Raw genomic sequence first — 21,346 nt, 5'->3', positions numbered from 1 at the left:
CAGGAAGGTGAAACATGCCAGTGACAAGTTGGCATTTAAATTGGGAGGGAAAAGACCCATAATATCAAAGCGGGTTGACATAGGAGGGCATTTATTGTTTAAACGTGTTATTCCCTATCAAAGGGAGAGGGGGAAACACTTCTTCTGTGCAAACTGCAGTCTGATCTTAGCATTTAGAACCAAGCATGGAAGCAATTACTAATAAAATAATTATCCAAAAAGGAGTTATCAAAGCAAGGAAAATGAACACCTGCAGTGTGTACTGATTCATTATCTCGTGGGAGATCAAAGCCCTCCATTTTGAAGAGATCGGAATAAAAGGGAAAGCTTTTACTCTGTAAATATGCATAAAACGAAACTGTTTTGGTCTCCCATTTGCTAGGCGGGCACAAACCAGGCAAAAATGATTCATTTTTGTCCCACTGTTTGCAGCGGGAGAGTGATGCACCTGTTTAAATTACTCTAATTTAACTCAATGGGCAGAACGTTACAGAACGGTGTGCTGGAATCAAACCATGTTGTCTGATCCAAAGGTCTCATTCCCGCTCATTGGAAGCCGAAAGACACTATGCATGAAAAGGATGAGACTTCTAGATCCAAGGTAGGGTTGCCAAACTCCAAGGAGGGCATGGAGGCCACCTGGAATTAGAGCTCATCTCCAAGCTACAGGGATCAGTTCCCCTGGAGAAAATGACAGCTTTGGAAGGTGGCCTCCATGGCATCATAACCCACTGAGATCTCTCCCTCCCGGGTCTCTGTTCCCAGATCTCCAGGAATTTCCCCTCCCAGAGTGGACAACCCTTATCCAAGCCCATAGTTTGACTATGTGGACTGCATTGTACTGTCTGCATCAGACGTAATCAGAAAGAGAGCCTGCAGTATGTCTTCTCAAGTGGCCTTTTGGTTTGTACATTTTGGTTTCCTGTGCTCACCTTTGTTGCCGGCAATTGGTGTCTTTAGTCTACTGTTGTACTCAATTGATGCCAAAAAGAAAGTTAGAAGTGGTATACACTTAACGAATATGTTACAAGTGGCCAAAAACCATCTGTCACCCACAAAAATAGGATTTGCCTGAGAGAGAAGCAATAAGTGGGAGTAGCCTTAGAGTAGAAATGGTAGTGACTGGAAATGCAGCAGTTTTCGCCAGTATGTGTATGCCCTGGACGGGCCATGCAAGCCTGATCTCATCTGATCTCAAAAGATAAGTTGGGTCAGCTATGGATAGTATTTGAGTAGCCTTTTTTCTCTCCTTTGAATCAAAGGGAATCCTTTCTTCCTTTTCTACCTGCATAAAATCTGGATCCATCAAACTGTTTGGAAAAACACATAGAGATGATCAGAATTAGCATTTAACTCTTCTGCAAGCAGAACATATCATTTAGCAGTGTGCCAGGTTGAGAGCCAGAGTTAGGGAAATGGTGAAAGTCTTGGATTACGGAGACCTGGATTCAAATCTCCACCCTGTCATCAAACCTCAATGGATCTTCTCAAGAAGTCCCATAGCCTGAGCCTCTGAGCCTAACCTCCCTCACAGGGGAGTCGTGAGGATAAAATGGTAGGGAAGGCCAGTGCATGCCACCTTGAGCTCCTTGCAGAGTGGGATGAATAAACATAAACAGAGACCATCACACGTTTCTTGGGCCAGAGTATTTTTCTCTCCTTAATCTTGGAAGGTGGAAGAAGTCATACATGCGTCTATAATTTTCTGCAGGAAGTATTTACCAGTTAATCTCTACAAAATATTGTGAAGCACGCTATCATATTTATGGTTCCTCATAACTATCCCTCCAATAAATGAATGTCTTTATGGGGATTTCCTGCAAAATAACAGCCTGTAGCTTTTTTTCCAAACCATTTGTTTGAAATTGCTCTGCTCTGAAAGTGTATATCAGAGGGGAGAGTGGAGCCTGCATTTTAGAAGAAAGGATATTACTATGAAAGTGGGATGTGAAGTATGAGAGAGAGACATATTACATATAAAAGGGCTGTTGTTCCAAAACAATGGACATTTATTTATTTATTATTGTTATATTTATATACCGCCCTCCCCAGAGGCTCATCTATCACCTTTTAGGTGACTGGGGGGGGGGAGGGGTGCACATGATGGGAAATGTTGTGTCAGAATACATTTTTTAAAAGATGCTAGCTAACAACTAGCAATTGCTTTGCAGCACCTAAAAACGCCATTCTGAGCTCTCTGAAATGTACAAATGGAGATAATTACTTCTGAGTCAAATGCAAAGCTTAAGGATAATTTCTCTGGACCCAATACAAACTTGTAACATTTATTTATTTATTTATTTATTTATTTATTTATTTATTTATTTATTTATCATACTTTTATACCGCCCTCCCCGGAGGCTCAGGGCGGTTTACATTATAACAGAGAACCATACATAAAACAGTCTGTAGAACATGTACACCAATAACCAACAATTGCAACCAAACACAACACAGTATAACAATAAATAATCATAATACAAACAGGTCCAGGGCCTGTTGATGGGATTCTGAGGGGGGTGGCTTATTGATTGAATTCTGATGAAGGGTGGGGGGGAGCAGGGGCCCTTGGTCGCTGTAGATTACATCTGGTCTCGGCCAAATGCCTGGTGGAGGAGCTCCTTTTTGCAGGCCCTGCGGAACTGTTTAAGCTCCGTCAGGGCCCTGATCTCCTCTGGGAGCTCGTTCCACCAGGTAGGGGCCAGAACAGAGAATGCTCTGGCCCTGGTCGAGACCAGACGGACTTCTTTGACCAGACGGACATGAGCCCATTCCTAAATCACATTCCCAAAAGTTATTATAAATGGACATTGATTTATTTTTCCCCCTGAAATAATGTAAATATATTAATCTGCCTGTAGTTGAAACCCGAAACCCCCAGGATTCTGCTACAATGTAGCTCTGCCCGTCACCATAACCAACCCTTGATTGATAGGGCAGAGGGTCAAGTCACATGATTCAAAGAACTCATCTTCCGCACTTGGGGTTCTAAGTGTCCCAGGTAGCAGGGCCATCATTCATTCATTCATTCATTCATTCATTCATTCATTCATTCATTCATTCATTCATTCATTCATTCATTCATTCATTCATTACCTACTTCATTTGTACCTCATTTTTCTTTCCAATGGGGACCCAGTGTGGGTCACAATGTTATCTGTATCTCTATTTTATCTTCATGATTATCATAGAATCATAGAGTTGGAAGGGGACATACAGGCCATCTAGTCCAACCCCCTGCTCAACGCAGGATCAGCCCAAAGCATCCTAAATCCTGTGAGTTGGATTAGTATCAGAATATGTGACTGGTTCAAGGTTACTTATCAAGTTTTCATGTCAGATTAGAGACGTCAGACGGATCACCCAGTTCCTAGTCTTACAGTCTAGCCTTGGCAGACAATTCTAGGCTACGGTCATGATCACAACCCTTACAGAAAAGAGATTTCAGCCCCCCCCCCATACACAGCATTTTTTCAAATTGAAATGGGGCTGGGCTGCTCTTTGCTGCTCTTTGCTGCTCTTTGCTGCTCTTTGCTGCTCTTTGTTCCCGTCATGGAAACTTATGCAACATATATGTTTCAAAGTGGAGCAAATGGCAACTCCCCAGGGCTGTTTCAACTTGCAAAAATAACATTGGTTGTGAAAAGGCAAAGCCCCTTCTCCATACATACTATCAGAATACTTCCTCCACACATCTGTGAAGCACAGACCTTTCAGTGTACATGTGATACAAAGAGGTGTATCCTACTCCTATCTTACCACTTGATGAAGCAAATTCTCAGCCTTTTCCCAAACCAATGGAATCTTCCTACAACTTAAATGGTTCTTCCAATGAAGCTGGAAGACGTTACCTTCAATTGGAGGAAGACACCTTGGCGGATGGTTGGATCCACCCCCTTGTCCTCAGGGCACCTGGAAGGACTATGCATCTGTTGATTATGACCTGATCTTGTGAGCTTGGGTACTAAGTTAAGTTAGTTTCCAGCAGTATTTTGACTCAAGTAAACTTTGAAGGTGAATTCCAAGGTTCCTTTGAGGGGTTGGGGGGGGGGGATGAAACATTTAAAGAGAAGCGAGAAGAGTTTTGATATGTAGTGAAATTTCTCTGGGGAAGGGGCTCGTTGCCATGCAGTTTTGCCTGGAATGAGATGAATTTGAAAGTTCTAAAGGATTCTGAAAAGGGGAAAAGATGCATAAAGAGTTTCAATAAGACTTAAGAAAATTTCTCAGGGGAGTTTTACAGCTCATTAATATTGAAAGTCATTGGCTGGGCCTGGTCTCATGAAATATTTTAGATTTCCGTGACTGGTTTGCCTCTCCATAGGAATGCCAATTCAGAGCCTTGAAGGATGTTATGGTGCCTTTTATGCTCGCAAGAGGAGAAGATTGGACCATCTGAGATTTTCACTGAAGAAGAACCAAATAACTACCTGTCACACATTTTTTAAAAATAAGTTCAGGTTCCATGGAAAAGAACCAGAGACCTACACAGGCTGGCCCAAGCTTTCCTCTGCATTCCAGCTACAGCCATGAACAGTCCTCAGGGCAGAACAGCCCCCAGAAATAGTATACAGTATACTATACTATACTATACACTATATACTATACTATACTATACTATACTATACTATACTATACTATACTATACTATACTATACTATACTATACTATACTATACTATACAGTATAGGCAAATTGTAATGGCAGAGCCAACTGTGTAAGCCAGGGGTGACCAAACTGTAGCTCTCCAGATGTTCATGGACTACAATTCCCATGAGCCCCTCACAGTATGTCCAATAGCCAGCGGCTCGTAGGAATTATAGTTCATGAACATCTGGAGAGCCACATTTTGACCACCACTGGTATAGGCCTTTTTGTACATTACATTTCCAGTGGTCCTTCCCATCAAATCTGGATAACATAAGAAGAGCCTTGCTGGATCAGACTAGTGGTCCATCTAGTCCAGTATCCTGTCTCACACTGTAGCCAATCAACTGCTCTCCAAATAAGGCAGAGCTGGACATCATCATCATATTATTGCCTAGATATCAGTTTTAATTACAGGAAATTAGAATGATAGACTCATGAGTTGGAAGGGACCTCCAGGGTCATCTAGTCCAACCCTCTGCACAATGCAGGAACTCACAACCACAGGTTGTCGACCCTATTCTCACCCAATAACTGTTACCTTAGGTCCTTTAACCAGAGATGTCAGGGTAGGGTTGCCAGCTTTGGGTTGGGAAATGTCTGAAGACTTTGAGGGTAGAGCCAGGAGTGGGTAGAATTTGGGGCAGGAAGGGACTTTGGTGAAGTATAATGCTTTGGAGTCCACTTTCTAAAGCCACCATTTTCTCCAGGGGGACTGATCTCTGTCATCTGGAGATGAGCTATATTTCCAGGGAATCGCCAGGTCCCACCTTATGCCAGGGACTGAAAGTGAGCATGAGATGTACCACTGAGCCAAACGACAGCATGAACAGTGGGCCATTGCTGCTGGAAGCCTTTTTCACCAACAATATCCAAGCTTCCTTCTCCTCCCTCCCCCTGCTCTTCCCTGCCCCCTGTCTAAGGGTCCTCATCGGAGACCGGGTGAATAGGCCTGTGATTTAGAAATCATGACTTATTAAACTGCCAATTGCTTGTTTTAAAAAGAATCATGGGAGACACCGAAACTTCACAGGAACTTAAATTAAAATCAATGGGAAGCGTGTGACTAAATCCCTTATGGAATTCTTTGCGAGTGTAAGGGCTATTTTTTTAATTTGCTGGCGACTGCTTTATCCACTTCCGAGCGGGGCCTTATCATCTGCTGACTTCAGTTCTTTATCACTCTCTTCCCACTGAAGCGTTGGCGGTCTCCTTTATTCCGTGTGCGTTATTTTCCTGGGTCCTGCAGTGGTAAATCACTTGCGATCATTTCTTTTTCCATATCTATAACCCGGGGCTTCATGGTGGATCATGAGGAACTGTGCCCACTCCAAACACTTACCCTCTTTCTACTCTTTAATCCACAATTTTTTCAAACTATTGACCATGGAAAAGCCCCTGAAATTATTTTTCAGGCTTTGAGGAGCCCTAAAAAGGATGGTACCTGGCCATGCCTCTCTGCCACGCCCCTCTGAAGCCACATGTCACTGGATGTGACACCACCTCTTAGTTTAAGACAAGCCTGCACACTTACAATTTATGTTTTCATGTCATATATCTGAAACCTGATAGGCCACACTCAAGGCACTCAGCTTTGTGTAGGCAAAGCTCTTTATTTACCCAGTTCAACATGGTAAACAGAAATAATCTTTTTTTCGTTCCTGTATTTTTCGTAGCTTTGTTTGTTTTCCTTGATGCACTACTCTAATGTGGCTTTATTACAAACGTATCAACAAAGCAAACACTGGCATGGGCTCATGGGTATTGTAGTCCATGGACATCTGGAGGACCACGGGTTGACTAACCCTGTGTGTAGGAATGGGTTCTGCATTTTTTCCAATTATGTAATCAGTTTTTGCACTGAGACAGTTGTTGGGCTCGTCCCTGCTCTGTGCAGATACAAGCATGAAATGGAGCTGGCTTCACAGCTGTGGCAAGCAATGACTCAGGAAACATAGCAAGACACACCGCTGACTGAATTTCCCTTGGCATAGCTTTGGTGCCTCAACATAGGGATGCCAGCCTCCAGGTGGGACGTGGGGGTCCCCTGGAATCAGAGCTCCTCTCCTGGCAACAGAAATCGGTTCCCTTGGAGAAAATGGCTGCTTTGGAGGATGGATTCCGTATCATTATACTCAAATGAGGTCCCTCCATGGATTCCGTATCATTATACTCAAATGGGGTCCCTCCATGCTCCAACCCAGAGGTGGCAGCCGTACCTCAGCACCACCAGTTGCTTGCTGACCAGCTGCAACCTAGCTGCCGGTTTTCTTGAGTGATCCTTTGGGGATGCCTAAGTAGATGATGAAACAGATGTTCAGCTCCTTCAGTTGTCGATGAAGCCCTCTTCAGCCTTCTTCAGACCATTCTTGCCTGTGCCTGGCTATCTGGTTTTATCAACAGTATTCCATCCCAAACAGATGCTGCAGTCTAGAAAGCCTGGAAACTATCATCTGACATTCTGGTTTGGCTGACCATGGGTGTTTGTGAGATGTTATTGAATGAAAACATTTGGCGTAGCTTGAGGACTCCGTGGTTTGGAAACCTCTCCAGGTCTGGCTGTAGCAAACAGCTCTGGGGCCATCGTTATAAATAATTCACAGGAAAAGCACACATCTTGTTCATGATGCTTGTTTTCGCCCAGTTGTGAGGATGCTTTGTTCTCCGTTTAAAAGGAACAGAAATTTGAGTTTGTCTCTGTGATTTTAGTGAAGTTCTCTAGCACAGGGGTAGTCAACCTGTGGTCCTCCAGATGTCCATGGACTACAATTCCCATGAGCCCCTGTCAGCGTTTGCTGGCAGGGGCTCATGGGAATTGTAGTCCATGGACATCTGGAGGACCACAGGTTGACTACCCCTGCTCTAGCACATCGGCAGTCAGGAATAATTGGGTTATACTGAGAACATCCTGGGTTTAGTGGACATTTCATTTTCCGGGTCTTTTGATTAGGTCTGTGAGGCCGAAGATTCTACAGTTCTCGTGAACCTTGGCAAACAGTCACGTTGGAGACAACTGACACCAGTAATTTACAGGAGGGATAAACCCTCATTGAGACTGTCCGTTGTTTAGAACAACTTTTTTCAACCTTTTGACCATGGAGGAGTCTTTGAAGCTGGCCACACCTCCTTGCCACATACTCCAGAAGTGACATGTCACTGGAAGACATGTCACCACCCATGTTAACAAGCAGGCTTGAGGAGGACTGGGGGCAGGGGGGGGGGGAGAGAGACAGGATATGGTTGAAGGCAGGAATAAGCATATAGGCTCTGCCCCCTCCCAGGCACATAAAACACAAGATAACTCATTAACACTGAGGAGAGGAAGCAATGGAAGCAAAACCTTTCATGTACAGAAGTTATGTGTGTAGGGGCTGTAGCAAGGATAAGACTGAGTGAAAAACCTAGCTGGATCTAACCCTACACACGCATTCACACACACACACACACACACACACAAACACACACAATGTCTAGGTAATAGTTTCCTAATTCCCCATCTGATCAAAGCTCTTTATTTACCCAGTTCAACATGGTAAACAGAAATAATCTTTTTTCTGTTACTGTATTTTTCGTAGCTTTGTTTGTTTTCCTTGATGTACTACTCTAATGTGGCTTCATTACAAACGTATCAACAAAAAAACGATCATTGTAGAACGAATTTTGGCTTTGACGTATTGTTATCCAGAACCCATTTGGAAAAGCTCATTCTTTTATTTCTGTCCGGATTAACTAGCATAAATCTTCTTTTCTCTAGCATCCCCGAGAGGTGCACTCGAAAGGCAGACTCCATTCCGAATTCTGCAGCATGCTTCAAATCCTATCAGAAATACCCTGAATCCTTAGATTAGCTCTTGATGAGGTATCTACCGTAACTGATTGCAAAGACTGGCTGCTTACATAGCACATCCCCTCCGCCTCTGCTGGCAGCCGGGATTTTGCTCCCCCCTCCCCATGCATCCTTTGCTTTCTGACAATATCAGCCTTGTAGAAGAGAGAACTGCATTAGAAGCTACGTCTACAAGGGCTGTGTTGCAGCCTGCATTTAAAGAGATGTCTCCCATTAGACATCCATTGCTGTTAATGAAACAGATGATACCCATACCAGAATCCTTTTGCATAAGCATTACAAGATGCACAATGGAATCAGGTGCCATGTTTTGGCTATCAGTTGCCAGTAAAAAGGTGGCAGAAGAACTTTTTCTGTGCTGCTTCAACAACAAACTAAGTGCTCTTGAAGAATACCACAAGGGTATACCTTTCAATGGATACCATTGAATGGACATAAGAAGCAGTGTATTGTAGGGGTTATTATGCATATGTCTGAATTCCTGCTCTGCCATGGAAGACTGCTGGGTGTCCTCAGGCCAATCACTCTCTCTCAGCCTGGCCTACCTTGCATGGTGGTTGTTAGCAGGATAAAACAAGTGCAAGGGGAACACAAAGTTGTGAGTCGCTTTAGTTGCCTGTAGATTTGTAGCACTTGTATAGCCTTGGAGTGGTCCTTTTGTATGGAATGGTTCTCAAATGGGTCAGACAAAGGTGGCTTAGATTCTTAAAAGCTTCTGTTCTGGATATTGTTGGATTTACAGTCAGCCAGGCGTTTGGTGAAGTCATCCCTGGAGGTCAGTTTGTTAAGCTGCTCAACTGTGTCTATGTGCTCACTAGTGGCATCAAGTGGTCTCTCTGAGGTTGCAATAGGAAAACCCTGAGCACGTACTCTGGGGATTCTTTTGTTTAAGGTGGGCTCCCATCCACTTCCTGGTTCTTCGTGAAAAGAAGTTCCATGTGCTTTGATGAAACGAGGAACAACCGCTATTACACTCTCATCTCTAATCTCTCTCCATCTACTGATGTGTGGGATGTAGTCCTCCCTGCAGCCTAGTCACAGAGGCTTTCAGTGTGTTGCTTTTGGAATTACTCTCTCAGTGACACAGAAGGAGATCGGTTTAGACCTCTGAGCGATTATGAGCCATTGAAATCAATTGACTGGGGCTGTACTTAGCCTTTTCCCTTACAGTAAATAACCTTGGGTGAACAGTGACAATAAACTCTCCCTCCACACTGCAGAACACCTATTTTACTTACTTAAAAAAAAGAAAAGTTCAGAAGTATCCATTCTCACTCTGACAGGACAAGCCTTACAAGTGGTATGAGGATTCGGGGCAGAGGCATGGTGGAGAGGCAATATTATTGGCATAACAGTGTCTACTCTGAAGAAGTGCTGATGAGTAACTTTAGGAATAGCTGGAAACTACGCAAAAGAGTTTCTGGCAATTCCTAGAGCTATTGGCCATCACTTTTGGAGCTTTCCCAGGAGTGATGCCATCATGCCGGTGATGCTGGTGGCAGGCAATGGGACCTGGAGCCTGGGGATTGTTTTCAGCCCTAAAAGATCTCTGAGTATCTGGACAGGCCCTTATTGGCCGTTCTTTGTTTAAATTCAGCAGGTATCAGATTTTGACCGAATATTCCAGCAATGACGATTGTTTTACGTGCAGTGTACTGGACAAAACAGTCTGTTGGACCAGCTGAAATGCTACACTGCATGGGGAAGGGGGGATGGTTTGCTATTTCCACACACAAAACATTGAAACCTTCTAGATGTTTGCTCAAAATGCAACAGCCTGGGTGTCTTAGTAGCTTCCCCCCAGTCAAATGCAAAGCTTTGTTCAAGTGACCCGTTTGCTGCACATCTGAACATTTACCATAGGCTAAACTCCTATTTATGACCCAGGAGGTGTGTCAACAAATGCTCAGGGGTTCTCTTGGCCTCTTAACATCCCTCGGTTCCACCCTTCCCCAGTTGTACAGGAAGCCTCAAGAGCTGTTTTGTTCCCCTACAAAGAGAGACAAATATAGATGGCTAACAAGGGAGATATCTGAGTCATCAAAGCTGTCATGCTGAACTGGCAGAGAGGAATTGGAAGAGCTGATCTTCACTGTATACAGAATGCCTGAAAAGAGTTCTTCGGCTGCTGAAGCAGAAGGGAAGCACTGCACCTTCTCGCCTGGAACAAGTTGACAACTAGTCAAAGACTCCATCAAAACCTTTTGGAGGACCTAGTTGGTTCTCGGCCTTTTGCCTAAGATCAAGTATAGTGTGTGTGTGTACAGGGAAATATCAGACACTTCTCATCTAGGGTTGCCAACCTCCAGGCTATGGCTGGAATCTTTCCACAATTACAACTGATCTCCAGGTGGCAGAGAACAGTTCCCCGGGAGAAAATGACCACTTTGGAAGGTGGACTGTATGCCAATATATCCCATTGAAACCCCTCTCTAAACTGCACCTTCCCTCTAATAAATTCAGAGAGCAAAAGAGAGAAAGAGAGACAGAGAGACTGTGAATATAAACACATCTGTAGAGTAATATAGAGGAAGGAGAAGCCAAGATCTTGTAGATTCCATGCTCTTTGTTTCTTTTATGGATGCCTTCATGCCAGCAAATATACCACAAAGCTGTGAATATTTATTTAGTGCTCCTCATAATAGTTTTTTCCTCCCTAATAGGGAATTATTTGGGGACAATGAAGGACATTTGTAAATTAAGCAGATAAGCCCTGGGGCAGACAAGGAATGTTTTGTTCAAGACAAGAATTGCATTGTCCATGGCCTCACTTGTCAAGAGCCTAGAGAGCTGAGGATTTATGAGGATGTTACAATGGTCTTTTCAGTGTGCTGTCTAGGAAGCTGTGAGATTCAGGATCCTCTGCTTTTCAGACTCTAATCTTTTTATCATGCAAAGACAATGCAGGATTCAGATGGTTCTTGGGACCCGGGACTGTCCTTTTAGCATCAGGCACTGTGCAGTAATTACCATGATGGACAATGGACTTCTCTGACCCTTTTCCACATCCCAGTTTGCCAAGAGTTTTGGTATCTCTATGGTTGCCACTTTGCGTCAGCCAACTCCTTTAGACTGTGGTATTTTATAACAGAAATAGGTGGTGGTAGCAGGGAGCAGCAGTTTGTGAAAGCCATTGGGGTGCAACTTGTTTATTGGTGATTTATCGATGATTTTCTAGGGGATGTATTTGAACTTTCAACACTGCATTCAGAATTCTCGACAGTTCATTAAAAAAATAGTTCTAATATAAATTTTCAAAGCCTGAAAACAGCAAGAAATACCAGTGGTCCTTTCTTGCAAGGCAGTAGAGAATTCAAAGATTTTCCATTCAAATGCTCTGTTAAGTACTAGAAGATGATCTTTTAGAAGCTGTAATAGGGATCTACAAATAATAGTTGCAGAAATAATATCAGCATATGTTTTTCTCCTGGAGAAAATGGAACTACAGAAGATCTAAAATGCAGTTTTCAATTGATTATGAGAAAGAATTGGATTTCTCTTTGCCTCTGGGGAGAGTCTAGTGGTTAGGTGGGTTTTATTCAGAGGAAATATCAGTATTAGTAATAAAGGATAAAAGGGGAGAAAGAAATTCCATGTTATTCCGCCTGAACCCCTTAGAAAAATGGAATAAAAATATGCTAAATAAACTCAAGGAGTTGAAAAGTAGCCGAGCAGAATACCACTCAGTTATGCAGGAACTGTGGTTTAAAACAGTGGTCCCCAACCTTTTTATCACGGGGGACCGGTCAATGCTGGACAATTTTACTGAGGCCCGGGGGGGGGGTAGTCTTTTGCCGAGGGATGTCACGGCCACTGCCTGAGTCCCTGCTCCACTGGCTTTCCTACCAATGCCCCTGATTTCCTGCTGCCCTTGGGGGGCACTGCCAGCAACTGCTGTGCAGTGCCACGCTGAGGGGGAGCCCCAGCCATGGTAGCCACCGGAGAACACCAAAGGTGAGCCATCAGCAGAGTGGCAGGGCAGTCCCCGAGGCAGCAGCCAGGGAGGCGGACAAGGAGGAGCTGCAGCCCGGTACCGACTGATCCACGGACCGGTACCGGTCCCTGGACCGGGGATTGGAGACCACTGGTTTAAAAAAGTGACTTCTACCATAGAATCAAACCCAGCTCACCAGATTAGAAGACGAGTTGGTTCTTCTATGCGGCCTTTTTCTACCCGAAGGAGTCTCAAAGCGGCTTACAATCACCTTCCCTTTCCTCTCCCCACAACAGACACCCTGTGATATAGGTGAGGCTGAGAGAGCCCTGAGAGAATTGTGGCTGGCTCAACTTTACCCTTCCCAGGCACACCCTTCCCCCACAAATCTTGGTGTAGTGGTTAGGAGCATTGACTTCTAAACTGTTTCCCCGCTCCCCCACATGCAGCCAGCTGGGTGACCTTGGGCTTGCCACAGCTCTGATGAAGCTGTTCTGACCGAGCAGTGATATCAGGGCTCTCTCAGCCTCATCTACCTCATGGGGTGTCTGTTGTGGGGAGAGGAAAGGGAAGGCGACTGTAAGCCGCTTTGAGACTCCTTCTTGTAGAGAAGCAGCATATAAGAACCAGCTCTTCTTTTTCTTCAGTAATATCAGGGTTCTCTCAGCCTCACCCACCTCACAGGGTGTCTGTTGTGGGGAGAGGGAAGGGAAGGTGATTATAAGCCGCTGTGAGGCTCCATCTGGTAGAGAAAAGCGACATATAAGAACCAACTCTTCTTCTTCAAATAACCTGACATTTGCCAGCATAGGACCGACAACCTAATTCAAAAGGAGAATGTTATGACATCAAATCCCTGCTGTGATTTCTCCCCAAAAATCTGCCCACCTCAATACGAAATCTCATTTGCAGGCATCCTAGAGCTTTCACCCATTTGATAGGATGTTAATTGTGGCAGAAGGCTAGTTGGATGAAAATAATAGGAATTATAGGAATTATTGGGCAAAAGATGCACTAGTTATGCCTTGAACCCTCAATAGAAGGTTGCTTCCATGTCTGTTCCCCTCTCACGGCATATCTGCATTCTATGCTAACGGAAGGGTTTCCAGATCTCCTGCTACGGCAAGATCTCCTTACTGCCTACAGCTGCTCTGTCGGCTGGTGGGAGAAAAATAAATTTAAAAATTGCTGTTGGCACCATGACACGGCATCCCTTCTGAGGAAAACCTGGAAGTACTCTCATACCTCTCTAGGAATTCCTGGAAATTCTATGGTCTTACACAGAACAGCGGAATGGAGGCAAGAAAACAACAACTTTACCCTTGAAATAATGTTTGTGGCGCACTGGACTATGCGACAGAATTATCTATGGATACGCATTGCCTTGCCTCGATCCCTAATAAATCACAAACACTTATCATCTGCAGTTTCCTCTGTAACTACGGAGGCAGCGCCTTTGAAGGATCTTTCTCCCACATGGTGGGCTGATGAACACATCCGTCACCAAGATGTCAGTCGGCGGGCTGTTTATTCAGGCCCTGTTGACAGATTCACCATCATGGCAATTGTATGCAGGGGTAGTCAAACTGCAGCCCTTCAGATGGAGGGCCGCAGTTTGACTACCACCTGGAGGGCCGCAGTTTGACTACCCCTGGTATATAAGAAAAGCGGCATATAAGAACCAACTCTCTTCTTCTTCTTCTTCTTCTTCTTCTTCTTCTTCTTCCTCTTCTTCTTCTTCTTCTTCTTCTTCTTCTTCTCCTCCTCCTTCTTCTTCTAATACTTCTGAGGTTGGATTTCAAAGGCTGACTAATGAACGAATGGTTTTTGTTCTTGTGTGAGCAGGTTTCCCCAGTGTCTGCCTCAAAAAGCTACCATATTGAGAATTGTTTGTATGTTTGGGTGCCTAATTCTTATTGATGGGTTGCAGCGTTCCTTTAAAAAGAAGCTTGCTCGCACAAACCTGATCCTCTCTCACCTTTGCATAGTTAGAAACATAACTTCCAAATATTGGTGGGCATGTCCCTATCTCCTGTGCTGTACCTCTGGCTAGGTAGCACCACAGACATGCATCGCATAGTGCTGTTGGGACATTCTGGGACATGTGGGTGCTGGATATGAAGGAGAAGGAACACAACACATGGCAGCCATTTTTGCCAGCAGCCCCATGTCCTTTGCAGCATGCTGTTTTGCTACAGGCAAAGATTTGAAACCGGATCTCTGTGGTATAAACATAAAAGCCACATCCTGTATTGGGTTCTTGATCATATCGGTAAAGGCTTCAGTTCAGAGCAAAGAACAAACCTAGTTACATGCTAATTTTCCTCCCAGCACTTAAAAAATTCTGGAGCCAGCAGTAGCTTTTAGCTGCTTGTCGATTCCTCATGATAAGATTCTTCGCTTTTATTTTATCTTATTTTATTTGCTGGTGGTGTCCCTTGCAAATGGTAATGTTCCCAGAGTGCATTTTCTTTTACAAGATTCTGCTTGTCCTGATGAACAACATGTGGGCGTATTGACATGGCCACCAGCACATTAATGATGGGAACATTCTTTCCCAATAACACATCTGTATTGGTTGCTTGTTAATTCTCATCTTGGCATAGAGATATTCTTACTTCTCCACAGTCTCCCTGGGGTCCAGGGAGTAACTTTAAAGGCTTGTTTCTCTTTACTGCAAATATATTGTCCCTTTGGATTCCAACTAAGCTTCTTTTCATTCCCCCCCCCCCCTTTATTCCTGTTTTTGCAGTGAGATTTGGACTCCTGGATTAGTGGCAGCTCTGAACGGGAAACATCTCTTAACACCCCCAGCTTGCTCCAATGGGTAGAATATGCTTCTTCAATTGGCAACAGGTTTCCAGTGGGTAAAGGTAAGATGCTGGATGACAAACCACTTGCCCTTGCCAAAGTGATTAGCAGAATATAGCCCATGTTGAGAATCAGTGTGGTGCAGTGCTTAGAGCAGCATTTCTAAACTTTGTTGACCATTGAGAACCATTGAGAAATATTCTTTGGGCTTTGAGAAACCCAAGAAATGGCAGGATTGTGCAGCATATGGTTGGAAGCAGAGCTGTGTACACAACTACCCAGCACCCCTCCCCTTCCCATACTCTCCAGGCCCATCACTGGCCATTTTGGGAGGGGGTCATTATGACCATATGTGGTCATATCACCCAATAAATTTATTTATTTATTTATTTATTTATTTATTTATTTATTTATTTATTTATTTATTTATTTATTTATTTATTTATTTATTTATTTATTTATTTATCATACTTCTATACCGCCCTCCCCGGAGGCTCATTTGTTAAATGCTTAACAAAATCTATCTATATGTCTATCTGTCTATCTGTCTATCTATCCATCTATCCATCTATCCATCTATCCATCTATCCATCTATCCATCTATCCATCTATCCATCTATCCATCCATCCATCCATCCATCCATCCATCCATCCATCCATCTATATGTACACACACAGAAACACTTGCACCCATTCAGGAAACCCTCCCAGAGCTGTAAAGAAGCCACAGGGTTTCATGAAACCCTGGTTGAGAAACCTTGATCTCTCCATTAATTGGATCCAACCTAACTTTTCCGTCATACTATGGAACTTTCCTTTCTCCTCTTCCCACTGCAGTCCAAAGGTCTCACCAAAAGGCAATGCCTGGGAAAACGCAAGTTTGAAGATTAGCATATGTGAGGTCTGCACCATGAAGGGGGAATGGATAGAAATGACCAGTTTAGTCTGACTCAACCCAAGGGTTCCAGTGCTTTGGTCCTCCCTGAAGAGGTTATTGTCCCCTCTCTCTGTGTTTCTGCCGAAAAAGCTTCATTGAATATGTGTTTTCCCAACCATTCAATGTGGTACTTCCCATGCGTGTGAATTGCAAGATTATATATAGATTAGAACATTGCAAGATTATAGAAGCAAGGGTGATTTTGTTGGGGGAAGCCGAGAGGGAGGGACATGTGATGAACACAACCTACAGGTTTTCATGGGTCGGATGTTGTATTGAGACAGTCAAAGGTCTTTACATAATCTTTGTTACAGCCAGTGAAGGGACCAGAGTAAAAGAGTAGCAACTTGTGGTTGCTTCCTTCTGGAGGTGTCATGCCAGTGAACAGACCGATGAAAGCCTGATGAGAAATTTGTTGATATCTGATGAAATTCATGAGGGGGGCAGGAAGGTGCTGCATGAACGCTTTTAAACAGGGTTTCAGCTACATGAAATGCCTTTGTAGGCTGCTGACAAACCATCTAATTTGAGGGGGATCTAAGTAGGTATGAATTAGAAGCTGACAGCATAATTCTCAGCAGCATCACACCCTTCTGGAGGACTAGAGAGACAGTGTGGCATAGTGGTTAAAAGTGGCTGTCTCCAATCTTGAGAACCGGTTTTATTCCTCACTCCTCCACATTCAGTCAGCTGGGTGACTTTGGGCTAGTCACTGTTCTCAAAGCTCTCTCAGCTTCACCTACTTTATAGAGTGTGTGTTGTGGGGAGAGGAAGGGAAGGTGATTGGAAGGCTTTGGGACTCCTTCAGGTAGTGAAAAGCAGGGTATAAAAACAACTTCTACATATCAATTACTCATTGATTGCAAGGGATTCGGAAATTCTGCTTAGGATTCCTCTCCTAAACTGTGACTGATTTTCCTTGCAAGTGAGTGTTTTCATTTTCTTGGTGGCCGACATAGTGGTACGACAAATGAAGTGAAACAGTTTGGTGTTATCTTAGCCTAGGCTTGCCAGGTGCTCACTAATGGTGAGCAAACTCATGGCACTTACAACTCCTGTCCTTTGCTGCTTAGCCAGTTGGCAGACAGAAGCAGCCTGGCCAAATGGGTGGCAATGATCACCCATTCTGCACCCCAGAAGCTCCTGCATCATAAAGTTCTGGGTTGCGTGCTAGAGCGTGTGTGATGCCAGGCTTCGAGGTCCCACCAGAAGTATTGTCATTATCTGGACCATTTACGCACTGGAGGTTTCATGCCGGGCTGCAGGCTGGAGTTTTAGTCATCACAGGTTGCCCCACCTCTTCCTGCACCCACATGGAGGAGCATTTGGCCTGGTGCACCTCATCTGCCCCCGATTTGTGTTCCTGCATGGGAGCTGGGGCAGTGAAGTTCCCAGTGCATAAACGGTCCTGGTGAGAACGATTGCCTCCCTCTCCTGCCAGCTGCCAGACCACGCCTGTACATCCTGTGCTAGTCCCTGTGGCTTTTTTTGCCACCCATCTTTAGGTCACCCATCTTGCGGAACTCATTCCATGGATTGTTTGTTATTTGTGTGTGTGTGTGGGGGTTCCGCTTTCCATATCGTATAGCAAAAACGTTGTTTTGTTCGCACTTGCCGGCTAAACACTGAAGAGCCCTGCTGGGAGTGCAAAGCTATTACAACAAGGAGGCATCTCATGTCCCCGTTGTTCATGCTGCTTTGAAGCCGGTCTCCACGCAGGTGCGCCGGCTTGTTTTTGTAGCTCTTTGGACTCTGCAGTCTCACAGGACGCCTCTCCGCGAGCACGCACGTTCTTGAGCAATAAGGAGTTCAAGCATTTGGACGTGCTCGACCTTTTCTGCACTGTAACGGGAACTGCCTTCTTAGGGTTTGACGTTTGCCCCCCTCCCCACACACACCCTTGCAATGCTCGTAACACAACAAGCAGGCCGACAGCATTAAAGCACACTGCTTAGCTGACTCACTCCGATTGTTTTGCAGTCAGGGTTGCGGCGTTGACGGCGGCTTCATTTCTGCTCAAAATGTCCTTGGGTGTTGATAATCTCATTTCTGGCAGCGAAAGGGCCTGAACGTTACAACATCCCTTTGAGGGGGAAAAATATTTCTCTGCACAGGAGACTGTAAATGGCATTTCTTTGCTGCTAAAGGGAAACTGCAGCAGACGCTCTCAAGCATCATCCGTGAAATGGATTTGTTAGTTAAAGAGACAGGTGCTGGTTTAGTTTTGGAAGGGGAACTGTGGTCTGCCACCGAGTCTGAGCCACACTCAAAGTGTTCCTTGAGCATTTAAGGTGGCCTTTTTCAACCTTTTGACTGTGGAGGGGCCCCTGAAATGATTTTCCAGGCTTCGAGGGGCCCCGGAAGTGATGTCAGCTGGCCATGCCTCACCCCTGCCCAGAAGTACCATGTCACAGGAAGTGACATCACCTGTGTAAACAGACTTGAGGAGGCCTGAGGGAGGAGAGAAAGGAGGAGAGGCCATGCAGGCTCTGTCCCCTCCCAGGCACACAAACCACAAGGCACTCAGGAGGGAGAGCAATAGAAGCAGTCAGAGGCTAAAGGCAGGAGGGGAAAGACTATGGACCCCCCCCCCCCAGAGCTCCTGCAGATCCCCAGGGGTCCTTGTACACCTGGTTAGGAATCCCTGGTTTAAGGCAACATTTATGTGTTTTTCTCAGCTTTTAAATGTTCAAATTGGGTGGAGAGAACTTCTTTTCTAGAGGAGAAACAGCTCTGAGAATTTAATTGTTGCTATCACAGAAGCTTTCCCCCTTTAATGTCACTGTATCCCTTTTAAACCAGCTGGGTCAAGAGGGTAAGGATGACTGGGAAAGATTTGTCATTTCAACAACCAGCCCCAAGTTTGCTGTCATCCCCAAAAGATTTCTTTAAAAAAAATTATCACACACCCGAGACGAGAACCACGTTTCACTTCTAGATGGAAACTCACGAGGAACGGCAAATAACGGACAATGTTTGTATGTCTCGTCTTTTCCCGTAGTGTTCATGCTGATATCCTCAATGGGTTTCATCATAGTTAATTTTAATTAGCAGGATAAATAATCGCACTCAGAAATGACAATGTCTTTGGCACTGCATAGTATTTACAGGTTGCTCTGGGCATGTGGGGATCTGTTAGGTGATTATTTAGGGAATTTATGGAGACCTGAGCCCATTCCGCACAGGTTGAACCCCGGATCCGCTTTGAGTCAAGCAGTATCCATTTCTGAGAGGCTTCCCACTGGTTTTCTTAGATAATTGGAAAGCTGGTAGAAGGAACTGTAGATGTAATGATTTCCAAAAGAAGGCTCCCAGTTGGTGATTTTAGATGCCCACTCTGTCAGGAGTTTCAATAGCTTTCCTGCTAACAAGAGCCAACAAACACCACTTCTGTTGATTGTCATGTAAACCTGGATGCCCATATGTTCTCTGTGTCATTTTTGAGTTGCTTTTTTTTTTTTTGTCTGACTTGATTTCACTCCTACTGAGCTCACTCAGGAATGTAAATTTCCTGTTTCAGTACCCAAATCATCAAAGCTGCAGTTTTCAGATTGTTACGGAGGCAAAGTACGGAAAGAAATGCCCCGTCACATTTCTTGAAGGTTCTCGCTGTCTTATGTTTTCATTTTGTTAATAGCAGAAGTGAAGATGTAAATCAAAACCAAACTAAAACCCCCCACCAGAATCTTTGCACAGATCTGGTCAGGGATGCCTTTTGTATTTGTAGTTCCCAAATGTGTCTCCATGTTTTGAAGTTCTGCCTGTCTTTTTTTTTTAAGCAATGATGGATGGCTGTTTTTAATTGTCAAGTTTTGTACAGAACATTCAGTACATGCCACTTGCCACAGCTTTTTTAAGCTCACGCGTCTGACTGGCATGTAGGTAATTTGGGCCAGAAAGAGACTCGACACAACTTTTGGCAATAACAAAGGCCACAGCTTTATTAAACAATCCAACCAGGGTTGGCCAGGCATGAGTTGTAGAATAATTCCCCGCGCAGCCATCCAGCTGCTAACGTGGGTTCAAGGGGCGCCCTGGGTCCGCCTTCCTCCCAGCCGGGAGAAAGGGTCCCTTGCCCCTTGTAACCCTCCACCTGGGAAGAGTCTGGTGATGGTTGCCAGGCGTCCACCTCATCCAACCATCCCAGAACTCCTGGCCCCGAGCCCCTGACCTTTCCCAGCCGGGTAAGGCCGCGCTCGGTGTTGGCTGATCTCTTAGGGAGACCCCCTCCTCAGGGCCCAGTACACAAACTGGTCCCTGGCCAGACTATTCTACCTCGTGCCGCACTTCCATCACTATGACTAGAACTATGACCAAGGCGGGAGGGTGGGTTTCCGTCCTCTGTGTCCGCCGGCAGGAAGAGGGCTCCTAAGCCGCGTGGCACCTTTTATTGCGGCCACCGGCTCCGCCCTCCACGGTGCCGTCGGCGTGCCTGCCGGCATCCTTTCCATCCCACCCCCCAGCCACGTCAACTGCGGCCTCGTTGATGCTCGCCCGCTCTCTGGTGCTTTTGTTTCTTCTGCATTGCCAGTATGCAATGACTACATGCTACATCTGTTACTAGGCCAAACCACCTCTGGGCTGAGGCCAGTTAGACCTCTTTGGGGCCAGGGGTCCTAAGTAGATGATGGTCACTAGACCTTAATATCTTCAAGATGGTTGTAATCCACCCTGAGTTAGCCGAGACAGGGCTAGTAGAAATCTGTCTGTCTGTCTGAACAAATGAATAGGCTCCAAATCGGGGTTCCTTCCAATTGCTGATTGTGATTAAGGGTCTAGTTGGAAGGGCATATGAGACAGCAGCATTGCTGAGGCTGGGTTGGGTTGGGATGGTGCATGGATGGGAGAACTCATGAAGTCCCTATAGATGCCTTCTTGAGCTCCAGCATGAAGGTGTGTGTGTGTGTGTGTGTGTGTGATATACAACATATAGTAACAATATAGTGAACATGAGATGGAGTCCATCCATGGTTGGTAATGTATTCTGCTCACATATGCGAAGCTCAATTGACAAATTAAAGCAATTGTTGTTGTTGTTATGTGCGAAGTCGTGTCCGACCCATCGCGACCCCATGGACAATGATCCTCCAGGCCTTCCTGTCCTCTACCATTCCCTGGAGTCCTTTTAAGTTTGCACCTACTGCTTCAGTGACTCCATCCATCCACCTCA

At 44.9% G+C, this 21,346-nt stretch overlaps 1 protein-coding gene across 2 annotated transcripts in view; it reads left to right on the top strand.

The window, feature by feature from the left end:
- Nucleotides 1-21,346, top strand: part of CDH11 (cadherin 11) — a 98,089-nt gene that overhangs the window by 26,073 nt on the left and 50,670 nt on the right. Inside the window, exon 2 of one of the 2 annotated variants that reach the window (XM_077310863.1) lies at nt 15,181-15,301. The exons of the other annotated variant lie outside the window; for it this stretch is intronic. The gene's annotated coding sequence lies outside the window, so the exon portion shown is untranslated. The remainder of the gene's footprint in view (nt 1-15,180; nt 15,302-21,346) is intronic. 2 annotated transcript variants of the gene reach the window in all.

This window comes from Paroedura picta, chromosome 14 (assembly GCF_049243985.1).
Source record: "Paroedura picta isolate Pp20150507F chromosome 14, Ppicta_v3.0, whole genome shotgun sequence".
In the NCBI taxonomy this organism is placed as follows: Eukaryota; Metazoa; Chordata; class Lepidosauria; order Squamata; family Gekkonidae; genus Paroedura; species Paroedura picta.
Note: the sequence above shows the minus strand (reverse complement) of the source record. Positions and strands in the feature narration are given on the sequence as shown.